General features: G+C 39.2%; 1 protein-coding gene across 1 annotated transcript in view; it reads right to left on the bottom strand.

Moving 5' to 3' along the window:
- The window catches only part of LOC140545532 (receptor-type tyrosine-protein phosphatase S-like), a 187556-nt gene extending 173016 nt beyond the window's left edge, over positions 1 to 14540 (bottom strand). The window contains exon 1 of the mRNA XM_072668328.1: positions 14227 to 14540. The gene's annotated coding sequence lies outside the window, so the exon portion shown is untranslated. The remainder of the gene's footprint in view (positions 1 to 14226) is intronic.
- Between the last annotated feature and the right edge of the window lie 1483 nt (positions 14541 to 16023).

Below are 16023 nucleotides of genomic sequence, written 5' to 3'. Positions count from 1 at the left end.
AATAATAACAATAATAATAATAATAATAATAAATGGTCAGGGCCGTGGAAGGTCTAGCCAGAAGCATTGGGCGCAATGCGGGAATACCCCCCGGGACAGGGTGCCAGTCCATCGCAGGGTACCACACGCATTCATTTATACACTCACAACTAGGGGCAATTTAGCATGGCCAATTGACCTACCCTGTGTATTTGTGGGAGACTAATTTTACAATCATCAATATTTACTTATTTACTTATTTATTTATTTATTTATCCCTAACCCTCATCCTAGTCATTGTATGAGAACAATATAATCAATAATGTTTGATACAAACAAACAAAAAAGGAGGATGAAAGGTCAGTTAATAAAAAATGAAATATATAATCAACAAATTTTATGGTAAATTTTTGGTTTCTTGCATCATTTAAAGCATAATTGTGCCACGTATCATTTTACCTCAAGCAATTTCCATTACAGCCATCTCTCAAGGCTTTCAAATGTCAATCAAAAGTTCTTCCCGCTGACCAGATATCCTTCAGATCATGTAAGCTGGCTTTGATCTGCACCACTGATTTCATCGGTGATCCCATCAGTTTTAGCAATCTCTGTAGGACAGCACGCTCTATGAGAGCACAGGAAGGACGCTTAGCCTGTATGAGGAGAAAATGCTCACGAGATGCAGTACAGGCAGTCAACCTAGCAACATTAATCCTCATGGACACAAGGCATTTCCTTCTGTTCCCCACGCCTTCTAAAGAAAATTCCATTGAAAAAGACTCTTCAGCCATGACCAGATACAAGCAGGATCCATTTTGTGCCTTTTTTGTGCTGGAGCGTCCTCCGGGGACTCCCTGCGCTCCTGGCGACTGTAAAGGTTCTGGCTGTAGGGTGTGCGTCGTGAGGATAAAAACCCACGGAGAGCTGCAGGGCCAGTCATTCGGGCTCCGACACAGCAAGCCAAGCCTAACTCAAACTGCTCAGCATGTGCGGAGAAAATTCTAGTCGCAGTGAGTTACGGACGTGAGCAAGAACCGGCATGAATCGATACCACACTGCTATCCAAACAGCTCAAATGAATTAGGGCATGATTGAAACTCTATGCGGTTGGGTGATGCGACGTGTGTTTGACAGAGTTTGTGTTAAGATAGGGTTGGCATGGCTGAAAACAACAAGGACCTACACAATTATCCAAAGCCAAAGATTAATCTCCCTTTATGAAAATAATGAACAAAAGCCAAGAGGAGGATATGTAAGAAAGTTATGATATTTTTGTATTATATATTCATGTATTTTAATAAAAAGGTACAGTATTAATACTAAGTAAATGAAAATACTTGGTTAACCATACAAGGTACCAGTGTTCAAATACTGAAATCACTATTTAGGTATTTATTATGTTTAGGAACACAATTTGGGTGAAACACTGACAGTTTCACCACACACATCTTCCTCAGAGCGTGTCGGGTGCCTGGTGATGCTGCGCTGGCAGCAGTTTGGACGGAGGCGGTGTCTGGCTTTGCACGTATTGAAAAAGACCCTAGTCACCTAGTGTCGTGAGCAGTGCTAGCGCTAGGGGGATCTTAAAAAGGGTGGGTTAATTGGTACCAAATCTTTAACTCAAAAGTTTCGTAAAATGTGAGTTTGGTAAGTATGTATACACCTATCACTCACAATATTAGTACTATCTGCCTAAAACTGAGTAGGTCCCCCATGTGCCGCCACAACAGATCTGACTATTCAAGCCACAAACTCTCAGAAGAATCTTGAAGTCCTGTAAGTTGTGAAGTGGGGCCTCCACGGGTCGTATCAATGAGTCAGAGGTGCCTTACTGTGACCAGTTCACCAGTTTTTGCATTCTTGAAACACTTTTGGTTGGCACTACTAGAAAAAACCCAAAATACCAGCCTAACTTTTCAGATGTTCTGACCCATCAAAATTCTAACCATCAAAATTTGCATCGCTACGCTTGCCCATCCTTCCTGCTTTAAACACATCACCTTCAAGAACTGACAGTTCACTCACTGCCTAATATATCCTACCCCCTGACAGATGCCACTGTAGGTAAAGATAACCACTGTTTTTCAGTTCTGTTTCTGTCAGTAGTACTAATGTTATGACTGATTGGTTTCATCATATTATACTCTTGGATTTCCTAAACATGAATTTCTAACTAGGCAAACTCTCTCAGTGAGCACCAACTGACATGTGACACTGAGCTTTGGGTCAAATGGATGCTGTTATAGACTTTTTACAAGCATGTTAACATGTGTGTAGATATCTATACAACTTTAAATGATGTAAACCGTAGCTTAACACATTTCATTCTGGACAAAATCTAGATCTAGGTCTCATGAATGTTGTTTTAGTCATCATATCCATATTTTAAAATGTCTTTGTGCTCATGTGACTAATTGATCATATCAGTTTTAGGTCCAGAAACAGTACAAATATAGCTCATTAAATCAACTTAAGGGACAGTCTCTTTTACTAATAGTTATCAAAGGTGCTTCTTCTGTATACTGAATTGTTTAGCCTACAGCCCCAAGTTTGTTTTTAACATTAATATTAGTCACAAAGCTCATCTCTAATAGATACTCAGGTCACCCAACATCACTGGACAGCTGAAGGCACTGAATATATTTGTTAACTGCCAACTGCTGTTTCAGCTAAAAGACACCCACACTGGCTAGCAACATGCTGAGTGTTTTAGGAGAAAAAAGCCTATTCTACCTACCCAGCAAGAGTATGGCAAAACAAAATAATTCTTTAGTTCATTGATTTTAATTCAGAATTCTTGGCACTGTTATCATCTTTGTAATAAATGATGCAGTTAGTTAGTGTGCTCTAAATCCTGAGACTATCAAGACTGTCTTAAATTATACTGATAACAAAAATGATCACAATAATGATAATATTTTTGTCATATCCACGTCTACACTCGATACATTGGTAGTATTAGTACATTGTAAGTTAAATATTCATAATGTGTATTAAGGATGGATTTAGTATCCTTAATGTATATTAAGGATACTATATGCATTGTTGTCTTGGTTTGGAGTCATGTGTAAACATGAAATAAATTTCAATGTGTTGTAAAATTGCCACACAAACCTTTAAAAATAGCAAGGAAATCATATCATGGCACAGACATCATGATAATATTGTCTTGTAGAAACTTACTATGCTTTACCCTGCAATAAATTATAGCAACTGTTTAAATGTATTATAACATCTCTGTGGAAATCCCAGAAGAAATCCCTGTAGTACTACTATAGATCTATCATAAGTCTATTAGGATCTATTAGGGTTAATTAAGAACCATTATCTTTAAATCAAGCGGTCCCTTTCAAAGGTGGTAATTTGATATATCTTTGAATCCCATGTTTTTTAATGACGTAAATAGATTTAGTTTAACAGTAAGCAAAAAGAAAACAATAATAACACAGTATTATATGGCTAAAGTGCTTATCTACCTGATACACTGCACTGAATGCTGAGCGATTCAACCTTGTACTCCCAAAAGCATTAGAAAGCACTGCCTGTGGGAGGCTCTAAAATAAAACCCTCTCATTCAGCACGTTTGCCTTTTCCCGTCCAACGCAGAACAGAGGCAGCCATCTTGTCACTATCTCTCCCACCATCTCTCAGCGATGTCAGTCAAACGAGTCCACACACTTCACTCAAACCTATCAGCTATGGGCCGGGACAGCAACCCTTGACATGTCAAGGTTGGCACACCACTGCAGATTACTTTATATGAGTGTAAGCAAATGAACAGTAAAATACTGCAAGAGCTAATTTGCAGTATTAATATATCAGGACATGCAGCACTCTAGTCAAGTCCAAACTGAAATGAAACCAAAATGAACCTATTTTCATTAATAATGTCAGGGTTCACTTCCTATTCCCTCCACTACCACCTATAATTGAGTGAAAATGCTCACTCAGAGACCCCCTAATATCATGTTTCATTTGGAAATACAAATGACGATTCAGAAGGAAAATGGGTCATTTCTGATTCCCGTCGACTTTTAACAAAATCCTTACCTGGGAAATATCACAGATATTGCCAGTATTTCTAAAAACACTGAATCCCTTCATTTTTCAATATTGAGAGCATCATTAGTCTTGGTTAATTGGATTCAGTGCAGTGCAATGTGCAAACCAGGGGTGAGCGATATGGTAAACATATCACATCATGATACTTAGTGAAAGTTTCATGACCCAACTAGACTCACTTGACTAGCAGACAAAATCCACTAATAGTGCCAGATATAAGAAAAGCTATTTTTATTTAAAATTTGCTGCACAAACCGAATTTAAATAGGATCAATTAAGCTATTTGCTGTTGGTCAGTTCTCTTTAAACACTGATGATATCCATAATAAGAATACAGGCATATTGCTTTGATAATAATAAAATAATTCCATATTGCCTCTAATGTGAACACTTTTGTTCATTTGCACAACTTATCAGATGTCATAAAAAATAAATGTGAACAATTGTTGAATGTTGTGATATTATATTGATTATACTGAATCATATTGCCATATTTGACTGATATTTTATATAGTAGTTATTGCACTGTGGATGAGCAGAACATTTAGACAATGCTGGGTGACTTTTGTTATATTTGTTATATTTCTCTGTGCTTTTGAGCTGGGTAGTCCCTATGTTTATTTGTCCGTGAATATATATTGCATATTGGCATCGACCCACAATTCCATTATTGGTGCATAATGTATAAACCACATTTTTGTTTATCTCAGACAGGAGACCATAGGTGCATCTTATAACTCTGCACTAAGAGGCTTCGAGGTGTGAAGCCAGAGATGGCATTCAGAATAAAGCTCCATGAATGTATCCTATGTAAAAGACTTTACTGGACTGTTCCATCTCCACCTTGTGTAGTCATCAAATAATTACAGTTTCTAAACTGTAAATAGAAAAAATATCAAAACTCAACAGAAATATGCCAAGTTCATTCTGTGTCCACTTGCAATTAGTAGTACAATATACATAGACATCTGTCTATTTCCTTTGTATTGACAGCAGTCTAACAAAGAATTGAAAATTTAAAGTCAGCTTAAAATCAGAACCAAAGTCAGTCTCTGGAATACCTATATACTTATGTATATACATTAGAGCTGGGCAAAATCACTGTACTCTGTACGGGAGAGTATCTGAATAATCTGAAAAAAATAGATGAAAATCCGACACTGATTTTGAACCATGCTTCAACAGAATTATTTTAAAAAGTAAACTCATGAAAAAGGCCTGGACAAAAATGATGGTACCCTTAACTTAATATTTTGTTGCACAACCTTTTGAGGCAATCACTGCAATCAACTGATTCCTGTAACTGTCAATGAGACTTCAAGGGTGAAGGGTGCCTTTTCCACAGCTCCTTCCAAAGATGCTCAATAGAATTTAGGTCAGGGCTCATAGAAGGCCACTTCAAAATAGTCCAATGTTTTCCTCTTAGCCATTCTTGTGTGTTTCAGCTGTGTGTTTTGGGTCATTGTCCTGTTTTAGGACCAATGACCTGCGACTGAGACCAAGCTTTCTGACACTGGGCAGCACATTTTTCTCTAGAATCTAGATAGTCTTGATATTTCATTGTACCAAGCAAAGATTTAAAACACCCTGTGCCAGATGCAGCAAAGCAGCCGCAGAACATAACAGAGCCTCCTCCGTGTTTCACAGCAGGGACAGTGTTCTTTTCTTGATATGCTTCATTCTTCCATCTGTGAACATAGAGCTGATGTTCCTTGGCAAAAGGTTTTGTCTCATCTGTCCATAGAACATTCTCCCAGAACTTTGGGGCTTGTCAACATGTAATTTGGCAAATTTCAGTCTGGCTTTTTTATGATTTGTTTTTAACAATGGTGTCCTCCTTTGTCGTCTCCCATGAAGTCCACTTTGGCTCAAACAGCGTTGGATGGTGCGATCTGACACTGATGTTCCTTGAGCTTGAAGTTCACCTTTAATCTCTTTAGAAGTTTTTCTGGGCTCTTTTGTTACCATTTGTATTATCTGTCTCTTTGATTTGTCATCAATTTTCCTCCTGCGGCCACGTCCAGAGAGGTTGGCTGCAGTCCCATGGATCTTAAATTTCTGAATAATATGTGCAACTGTAGTCACAGGAACATCAAGCTGCTTGGAGATGGTCAGATTCAAGTTATTTCTGTGACCATTGTGGGTTTTTCTTTCATTAACCAAGGAGTACCAACAATTTTGTCCATGTGTGTATATATGTATATATATCTCAATATCAGCTTAAAATCAGAACCGAAGTCAGTCTCTGAAACACCTGCATTCACAATAATGTAATAACTGCAGTGTTTTCTTGCTGAAATGGGAGAACAATGAGATTCCGACAATGTCTTGTACGAAATCCTCAGAGACAAAGAAGAACGGCTAGCTCCCCATCACTCTCCTCTCTAAAATAAAATAACTTCTCTGCACATTTCACTGGGGAGATAAAGCCGACTGCATTATTCATCAGCAGACGGCCATAACATCAGAAAGGCTGATTTATTTGAGCAGGCCTGCTAGCCTGCATGCTAACCTGCCTTAGCAACAAACTGTGCTAGCAGCTACATAACAAAGGGCATCTCAGGATAACTAATCCATCTCAAGCGAGCATGCTAACCTGTTCTTGCTGTGTTGTTCTAAAAAAAAAAAATGCCCACCTCATCAAAAATGCTAATGTTGCTAATAATGAATGAAAGCTAAGGTCTAGTTAGAATTTAGATCATGCTAATGGACTCCATTAGCTCTCATTCACTGGTTGATGAAGTAGGCTAGACTCATTAGCTTTCAGTCTTTTTTGGCTGCAGTATTCATTTGACAAAAAGCTCAACGTAGCACAAGAGTACTTGAATAAATCACATAAAATGCTTAAACAATGGCCAGCATTAGAGTGCTTCTTCAAATACTACTACGGAAGTTTGCTCATGTAAATAATATAAGAAAATACCAACATAAAAAATACTGAAAATAAAGAAACTCAATGACGGAAAGGCTTTGATGCAAAATTAACCACCACAGATGGTGGAATCTAACTAAGCTGTCAATCAGTTCAATGACATTTTTGACAGTTTTATCAGTATGATTGGATACTTTGCTGATAATCTGCTGATAACATAATTTTAATTGTGGCATTGCCAGAAATTGACTTCACGATTTATTGAGGGTATTGCCATAAATTGACCTCACGATTTATTGATGGTAATACATAACACAACTTTATGGGCGGTAGTCCCCTCCTGAACTATATAACAGAAATACAGGCATAAAAACATAGATACATGTACATGTCCCAAATACATGTAAAATATACCTAAACCTAACCTTTAGCACAGAAATAAAAATAAAAAATAATAATAAAAAAGGCACACAAGAATACCAGTAGCCCTGCCTATGATGCAACAGGCACCTGATATAGATGGCAATGGAAGTTCAAAGTCAGTTTGTGGTAGACCTAAGCAAAAATCTCTAACAATATTTTATCACATACATTTTTTTATTTAAATCATACCATCAATCATACTAGCTTTTTATGAATGCGTTAATTATTCATCATGATATCTAATACATCTCCCAGGCCTAGTTTGTTGGTGACCTACTGTTAATGTCAATAAAGTTCTTTAATATTATTTTTAATGCTTGTGAGTTTTTTAACCTCATGCATAATCTTAACCATGCTGAAATAATCTACTATGATATATAAAATCGGCCTAACAGACATTAAAATTAATCTCAATTAATTTAAGGAACTTAAGCAACAGCAACATACTTAAGCAACATCCCATGATCATGACAGGCCCGTATAACAAAATTGACTATTTATGATGAGGATTTCCAGTTTATTTGAGTGTTCTAGCCCCTTCAAAAAAATTGTATCGACTGCCAGATTGTCAAATCAGGCAGGTGCTACTCAAGACTTCCTCAGAATGTTATATTTTTCTCTTATTCAACCCTTGCTAACACATTTAATATGTATGTATGCAGAGAACATAAGCAGCTCCTGAGGTTTGTCCTATTTTAAGAGCTAAACTCTCTCCAAGCTTGCTTACAGTATGTAAATATTGCCCTCACACTCCCTGTGTTTCTTAAGAGATGTTGAGGGCACCGCAGCACAGATCTCTACTATTTTTTTTCCCAGGCTTTTCTTTTCTCCTTGTCGATCAGGACTGCTGCTGCAAAGCTTCATAGCATCCACCACCACAAGATCAAAGCCAATGAAATAAATTATTCCTCACGCATATTCGCCGCGTTTTTTAAGTCTTGGATCAGAGCGTGGATTGGAAGACCAGGAGTGTCTAATGCATATTTTAGCAGACTGTAATTGAATTCGCAATAATTAGCGAGGAGGCTTTTTCCTCCACCCTTCATTAATTGAAAATCTAATCAGTAAAATAACTTTGCGTTCTTAAACTGTCGTTGTAAACAAAGTAACCCACACCTTCGGCGCAAAACAGTTTCAGCTCATCGATTAATCACTCAGCTGTGTGACAATGGTAACCAAGAGCTAAGGAGGGAAAACAGGAAGCAGATAAATTGAGCCTGACCATTTCCCATGATGGAGAAGCCGACAGAGAGAGAGAGAGAGAGGGAAGGAAGAGACGAAGAAACTCGATCAATTGACTCACATTTGGAGTGCGCAATTAGCTGGCCTTCCAGTGGCCCAATCCGTGGACACGGGTGAGTTCATTTCCAAATGGAAACACACACTTCCGTTACACTTTCTCCCCCACTCGTCTTTCAACACAAGAGCCAACATGAGACATATCTCATTAACCTCCTCATTTCAGCCTCCCACACTGGAGACCACTGTAGTCAAAAGGCTTCTCATGGCTCCGGCACTCGGGTCAAGCGGAATATTCACTGCAGTTGCACCTACAGCACATCTACAGCATTACCTTCTGTGGCGGTGGGGGGTGGGGGGCGTTGTCCTTTTCCTCAAGGATACTTGAGAAACAGATGGCTCAGGCTTGTATGACTTTCAGCATGAAAAATATGTGCAATGGAAAAAACATTCGGAAGGGACTGTGTGACAAGAGATGTGTACATTAATGGAGGCTAATAGGATAACTAGTCCCAATATCTTCATTATAGCCCCACAGGCCATTATGGGTAAGACCATTTCTTTGATTTTAGGATTAAGTCAGTGAAGGCTGACTAATCTTAAATGGCCACTTCCCCTGCTTTTTCAAAGCATTGTGTGTAAGATTCTCAAATACAGATAAGATTTCATTCTTGCTCTTAAAGGAATCTCCTACATCTGTAACATATGTGGTTGATCACCGTGGACAATAAATTAGACACTCCTCCCTTTTCTTCTACCCAGCAAACGGCATGTACTACTGCAGGTCTTTAAATCGAGACCCTTACTGTGTGATGACTAAGGATGTTCCAATCCAGTCTTTTGGGTGCTGAAGCAAAATCACTTTGTTTGTAGTAAAGAATTTATATGATGTGACATTCAGGAATGTTTAGTCCAGACTTTAGGTAGCAGACTTTTTAAATTGACTATTTTACAGAGTGTTCAATATCTTATAATCCAGTCTGACTCACCTCCCTGACCATTTAGCTTTAAAACACTGCAGTCAAATCACTTCATGTTTTCATGTTCCACTGTAAAATAGCTCCGCTAGAAGTCAATCAGCTACACTATCAGTTGTATTAACCTCTGTTTAAGACTACTGCACTCTCCTTGGATATCTCAACTAGTTGAATATAGTAGTTGAATATCCTGTAAAATAAGTTTTTAATGGATTTTACATCCATTGAGCAACATATATATATATATGCAAATGGCAGTCTGTAAAAAATATGCTAGAAATATTTAATACAAATGTCTGCAGATTTTTACATGAAAAACATTTTGGCATCAACCCATTTCACTTATCCATGCATCCTTACTAATCCTGCTTTCTAAATGACATTCTTAGTTGTGCAAAATATGATTCATGAGCGTATTGAAATTTTTTTCAAACCTGCAATCATCATAGGACTGACGCAATATGTAATTTCAGCATCGCCATTGCAATGTGCGCATGTGCAATCACACTGCAGGACTTGCAAAATCAAGTAAGACAAATTGAATCATATGCATCATGCTATAACAATTTTAACATTTTCCATGACATATCTGTCATATCAATATCGTTTGCTCCAATCCTGGATGCACAGTGTACAAAGTGCATTTTCTATATCGTGATACCATGTTGGATTACTGACTTCTGGTGAAAATACCAGCATTTTTAAATATCATAATATATATTGCAGAAAAAACATATATAGCAAACATCAAGCAGCCCTAAATCATAACACTACATTACTAGTTTTGCCCAACTTTCAAACACTAGAGCAACACAGTAAGTCATTCCAGCTACTTTTGCTGTCCCTGAGGTCTCTACACTGAAACCGCTACACTGGTAATGAATTACTACAGATGCCTCCCTCTGGAACCTAGTCAAATCTGAGAAAGCACAAATTCTACAAAACCTTATCTGACAGAATTCAGCAACATCTATTGTAACCGTGTTTCAAGGCGTCTGGTTTTCTGTTCTTCTTTGGTTAATCAGCAGTGCACTACAAATGCAGCATCTACAGATTAGGTTCCAACATGCTACAGAATTCCTATAACTATATCCGAAAAGTTGTGGGCCTTTCCAGCCTTACCCAGCAGTGATCTTATTACGGTTATGCGAGATGCATAAACAGGAAGTTATCAATGTGTGGTTCAGGCTAATAGGAAATTCTGACAGGATGCTCACCCACGCTTGGATCACAAATAGTCAGCTGAAAACGTTATGAAAAGCCGGAGAGAGCCGCCCGATGGCCCACACTCAGGAGCGCTGCTGGTCCCTTGCCATCCGGCCTCACACCACTCTGCTTTAAATGAGGAACCACAAAAGGTGTAGGAAGATGGAGCAGGGAAGCGGGAAAGTGTCTGAGCGCGAGCGGAAAGGGAGGGCGGCCATTTCTAAAGCTCAGGGGAGCGTGATGTGGTTGACTTTAGAAAAGGTTGTTATTAACATGGAGACATGTGTGCGCGTCTGGCCAAGAACACACACACACACACACACACACACACACACACACCTACAAAGACTCCAGAAAGGAGCAAACTACTACTTTGTCCTTCATTATATAAAGATAATCATTCAAAAGCAGTACAAAAATATCATGCAACATCAACTTACATCCTTTTTTTTCAGCTCTTGAGTTCATATAGAATTTTTCTAGGACAGGAGAAGAATCCTGGGTAATGCAGCCAGCTGCCATCAGCAGCCGGAGCCCGAGAGAGCACAAATGGCCTTGCTCTCTCTGGGTGGATAGATATGTGCTTTGGTATGAAGTCACTGTATTACGTTTTCCCCAATATATTCAACTCAGCTTATTGCTCTAAAATTTGTAGAAATATTGAAATGTCATATTTAACTGTAGGATTTTCACCCTTTCACAAGGGTGTTCAAACTTCTGCATATAATTTATGATTTATTGTTTTTAACAATAATTTGATTCTGAAGCTGTGTGAGCTGAACGAACACAAGACACATTACCACATTTCCTATTATTATTTTTTATAGACTGTACCCATCTTATTGTATTGTATTACTGTGCTGTACTGTGTAACTACTACTGGCTGCTAAATACCTTTGAGATCAAGAATGTATCTATCTATCCATTAGTCAATGTCACATTACTGGCTCTTTAATGGGCCAAACTGTGGATTTTAATTTCTTAAAGAAAAAAGTCAGTTGCCTAATTAAATAATGAAAAAACCCAAACTGAATAAATTGGCGACTGCAACCGAGATCTACCAAAATCCAAACACCTGGCCAATTGCTGACTGCTTGCCTGAAGCACCCTTACATAGAACAATCAACTCTGTGACAAATGACAAGCGTGAACAGGAAGAAGCTCTTCAATCCAAGAAGCAAGACTTTTTAGGAACCTTTGTTTTCAGTGTTTTAAACAGTCTATAGAAAAATCCAACTCCCAATCTGATTAGAATTTATTGATATAAAGAGACTGATGTCTTCAATCCAATGAAGATTGTAGTGTTTTTGATATTGTATTATCTAGTATGGAACACTGTGATTAGAGCAGCAAGAACCAATCAACATTATTCGTTACATTGATAATAAAGGAATCGCTGATGCCATTTGCATGTCCTATTTTACAGATTGGAAACGCAGAGTTCAGCGTGACTAAAAAAGTCACAAATTTGGAAACACTTCACCTAAAAAAAGGTTTCTGTAAGATAGACGTGTAAAAGTGTGTGTGACGTGGCAGCGTGACTGTCTTGCATGAGCATCTGGAGAATGCCCAAAGCAGGGGAGAAAATACCAACCCTCACCTCTGTAACTCCTGAAACCACTGAAAAACTGTAGTAAAAACTTACAAATACAAATCGCATCAAATCGCATGTTCCCTGTTTCTGTATTTTAATGTGGATGGATCTGCCAAAGCTGTGGCTGTTTCATGTGTGATGAGCTGCTTTAGGACTCTTTAGGGTTCTGCATTAAACATTTAAACAGCTGCCCTCTGTAACCTGGAACTTAGCATTGTCAATAATGATTAGTTTTTGCTCGTTTTTCATCGTTCACACTGACTAAAGCTGCTCACACTGTTCCAATCGGATACTTCTGTTTATACTTTTTTATTGTTAATAGTATCATTTGAAATTTTTATTTGGCAGACTAATGACAGCTAATTGTCTTTTTGGGATTAATCGATTAATCGAAATAATAATGAACCAGTTCATTGATTATGGTAGTAGTTGTTAGTTGCAGCCTTAACTGAGACACGATTGGTATCAATATCAGAATCAACATTCTGACGTCTGATCACAGCCTTAGTCTGAACTATATTTTGGGTTCTTCTGAAACATAATAGCATCTTTTCTGTTCCTGATTAATCAAACCCCCTAATAAACCAATTCATCGATTATGTGGTAGTTGGAGAGTCACAGCCCTAATTTAGAGACTACACTTTCAGGGTAAATGTTCTGATATGGTGCGAGGCTTAGTCTGAACTATATTATGGGTTAATCTGAAACATAATGCCACCCTTTCTTTTTCCGATTAGTTGAAACCTTAATAAGCCAATTAATCGATTACGGAAATAGTCGTTAGTTGCAGCCCTAACTGAAACATGCTTGGTATCAATATCAGAATCAACATTCTGATACGGTGTCCGGCTTAGTCTGATTACATTATGGATTCATCTGAAACATAATGCCAGCTTTTCTTTTCCCGATTAATCGGAATAATATTAAGCCGATTAATCGGGTATGGAGATGGAGAGTTTTTAGTTGCAGCTCTGGTTGAGACACATTTGGTCTCAAAATCAGAATCCAAACACTGGTATCCTGACAGGCTTAGTCTGAACTGTATTATGGGGGTTCGTCTGAAACATTTATCTGTTTGCTAAAAGCCTTTTTTCATAAAAAAAAAAAGCCAATCCTGCAAACACTGCTCGAGCTCCCACTCAGCCTCCTCTATGGCACAATAAATAAGAGTCAGCCCCGTTAGCACTCAGCAGTGGGAAGCATTAAGCCAGCGATTACTGCCTCTCAGACCTCTCAGACCTCTCAAACACAGCAGCGTTCACCATTCCTGGCAAAGCATTCTCCGCTGAATCGCGCTTTAAGGCGACTAAAGTGCCCCCCAGCCTGAGAGCGGTTAGTTGGAGGGGCTTTCTGAGCACACATCGCTTCTGGAAAGCCCTGACACAGAAACCCTACGTTCAGCAGCAGCTGACAGACACAGTGTAAGTTAACGGAGGCAGAAATTAATCGAAACTGGAACAAAGGGAGCCGGAGCTGGCAGCTGGTCAGTCCTGAAACGCGCCTCTGTGTCAGTCTGTGGCGAACAATGAGGCAGACGGAGTCGGGCAGCAGCAGCAGCAGCAGCAGCGGCAGCATCCCCATGTGCACAGGCACCGGATACAAAGCACATTATTAACCTGAGACGAAGCTCCAGCGACAGCTGATACGGGTTAGATCAGCCTCTGACAGAGCCTCGCGCTTTGTTTCCCCCGCTAAACAGCCAGGATTCCGTCCCCCCGCTCGTTCAGCTGCAGGTTTTGTTCACATTCAGGTGTGTGTTGCCACCTAGGGTGGGGTGCATTCACTTCAAACCCCACCGGACTGTCAGACAGGAGCCACAAGCTGAATAAATGCATAAAGAAGCGCATCTCTGCGGAGTGCAAAAGGTCGTCTACCTTTGTCGTCGTTGCATGTGGGCTCGCGCCGACCGCCTCGTAAATTCCGTGTATCCAACCGGACACCTCCGCGAGCTGTAATAAACGTCCGGTGTGTGTGTTTGTGTGTGTGTGTGTGTGTGAGAGAGAGAGAGATAGAGGGACTAAATAAGCGTTCCGGGGTGCCGTTATCTCCGCGCCCCCATTTTCCTCGAGCCTCCGCTGGTTGAGGGCTGAGCGGTGGTTGATGTCATCGGCAGCGAGAGGCAGAATCAGCTTCTTTTTCTCCTCTCCAGCCTTCTCTCCTCTCCCCTCTCCTCTCCTCCTCCTCCTTCTCCTCCTCCCTCACACACTCACACACCCCGCTGCGCCCCCCACCTCCTCCCTCATCTGCCGCTTCTCCGTCACGTGACACGAGAAGCGCTCCCTCAGCAACCGGCGTTCTTTCTTCTACCCGCCTGTATTCCGACAAGCCCCGCCCATCGTAGGATGCGATTGGCTGCTCGCTCATGCTCACACGCAGCCCACCAATCAACGGTGCGAGGTTGGAACAGTGCGCGCGTGTGCGTGTGCGAGTTTAAGGTAATTGTCCACCATTATTTTGATTGATTATTGTTTATTATTATTTTTTTTTATGTCATTATATATTTAGATATTTAACGAGTTTAATTCCAAACGGTTGTATATTAATTTAAAACAATTAAGAAAGAGCTTGAAAAAAACAGTTGATATAATACAATATAAATATATATTTTTAGCGTTTAATATTTATAGTGAAAATGTTTCATTTCCAGCAAAACATGCAACTGAGGTTGGAGCATAGCTTTAGCAATAAATATATAAAAATGATTATAGAGCTAATTACGAAAACAAATACACCTTTAACAAGTGTTTTACTATTACAGTTCATCTTGAAACCCGTTGTTGATGTTACTTTCCAATGATAATTATTTTTATTATTATTTTATTTTTATTAATTATATTTATTTTGGTTAAACGAGTTATTAAGAGTGCGGTACCACTCTTTTTTTGTATGAACTGGCAGCCCTGGCAGCCAATCCCATCTCAGGAGGCGGAATATGCCCGAATACGGGTGGTAATAAATATCCTCCCTTCCAGGCGAACGACTGTACTTATGATGGAGAGGTCTGGAGAGATGATGCATTTGCATTTGCCCACTGTGCCACACTGCAAGCAGGTTTATATGAAAGGGACATGTCTTAGGAGACAGACTTGTTTAAACCACTGTTCTCATATAGTTTTAAAATATCACAATACATGTTTAAAAATACTGTAATATGATATATATATATAGTATACGTACATATATACACATTTGTAAATGCGAAGTAGTAAACACTACTCTGTAACAAACTCTGTAGCTTTGTATCAAATATAAAACAATATTTTCAGCAAATTAAAAAATAATCATTTAAATGTGGACACCTCACAGACTCAGTGCAGTTGTCCTTTCCCCTCACTTCTTGTTTGTTTGTTTGCCGGATGTCTAATTTCTGTGATGTCTAAGGGTCAAGAAACTGTGAGTGAGTTTGTATCATTATCCAGTAGAAGAAGCCATCCTCTTTTCAACACCAGCTTCTAACAGTTTGCTGGTATTTTGGGGAATCCATGTGATGATAACACAACCCCAATTCATGATGGATGCACTCCCATGCTTCACAGTATATTCACTGATTACGGCCAAAGAGATCTACTGTGCCTCTTAGTCTATAGCACTTCTCAATTTAAATTAGAATATTTGACTGCAGGTAATTTGACTACCTGCAGTGTGGGACATCACTGATTGGGTGCTTCCAA

Source organism: Salminus brasiliensis, chromosome 23, assembly GCF_030463535.1.
Source record: "Salminus brasiliensis chromosome 23, fSalBra1.hap2, whole genome shotgun sequence".
NCBI classification, from domain to species: Eukaryota; Metazoa; Chordata; class Actinopteri; order Characiformes; family Bryconidae; genus Salminus; species Salminus brasiliensis.
Note: the sequence above shows the minus strand (reverse complement) of the source record. Positions and strands in the feature narration are given on the sequence as shown.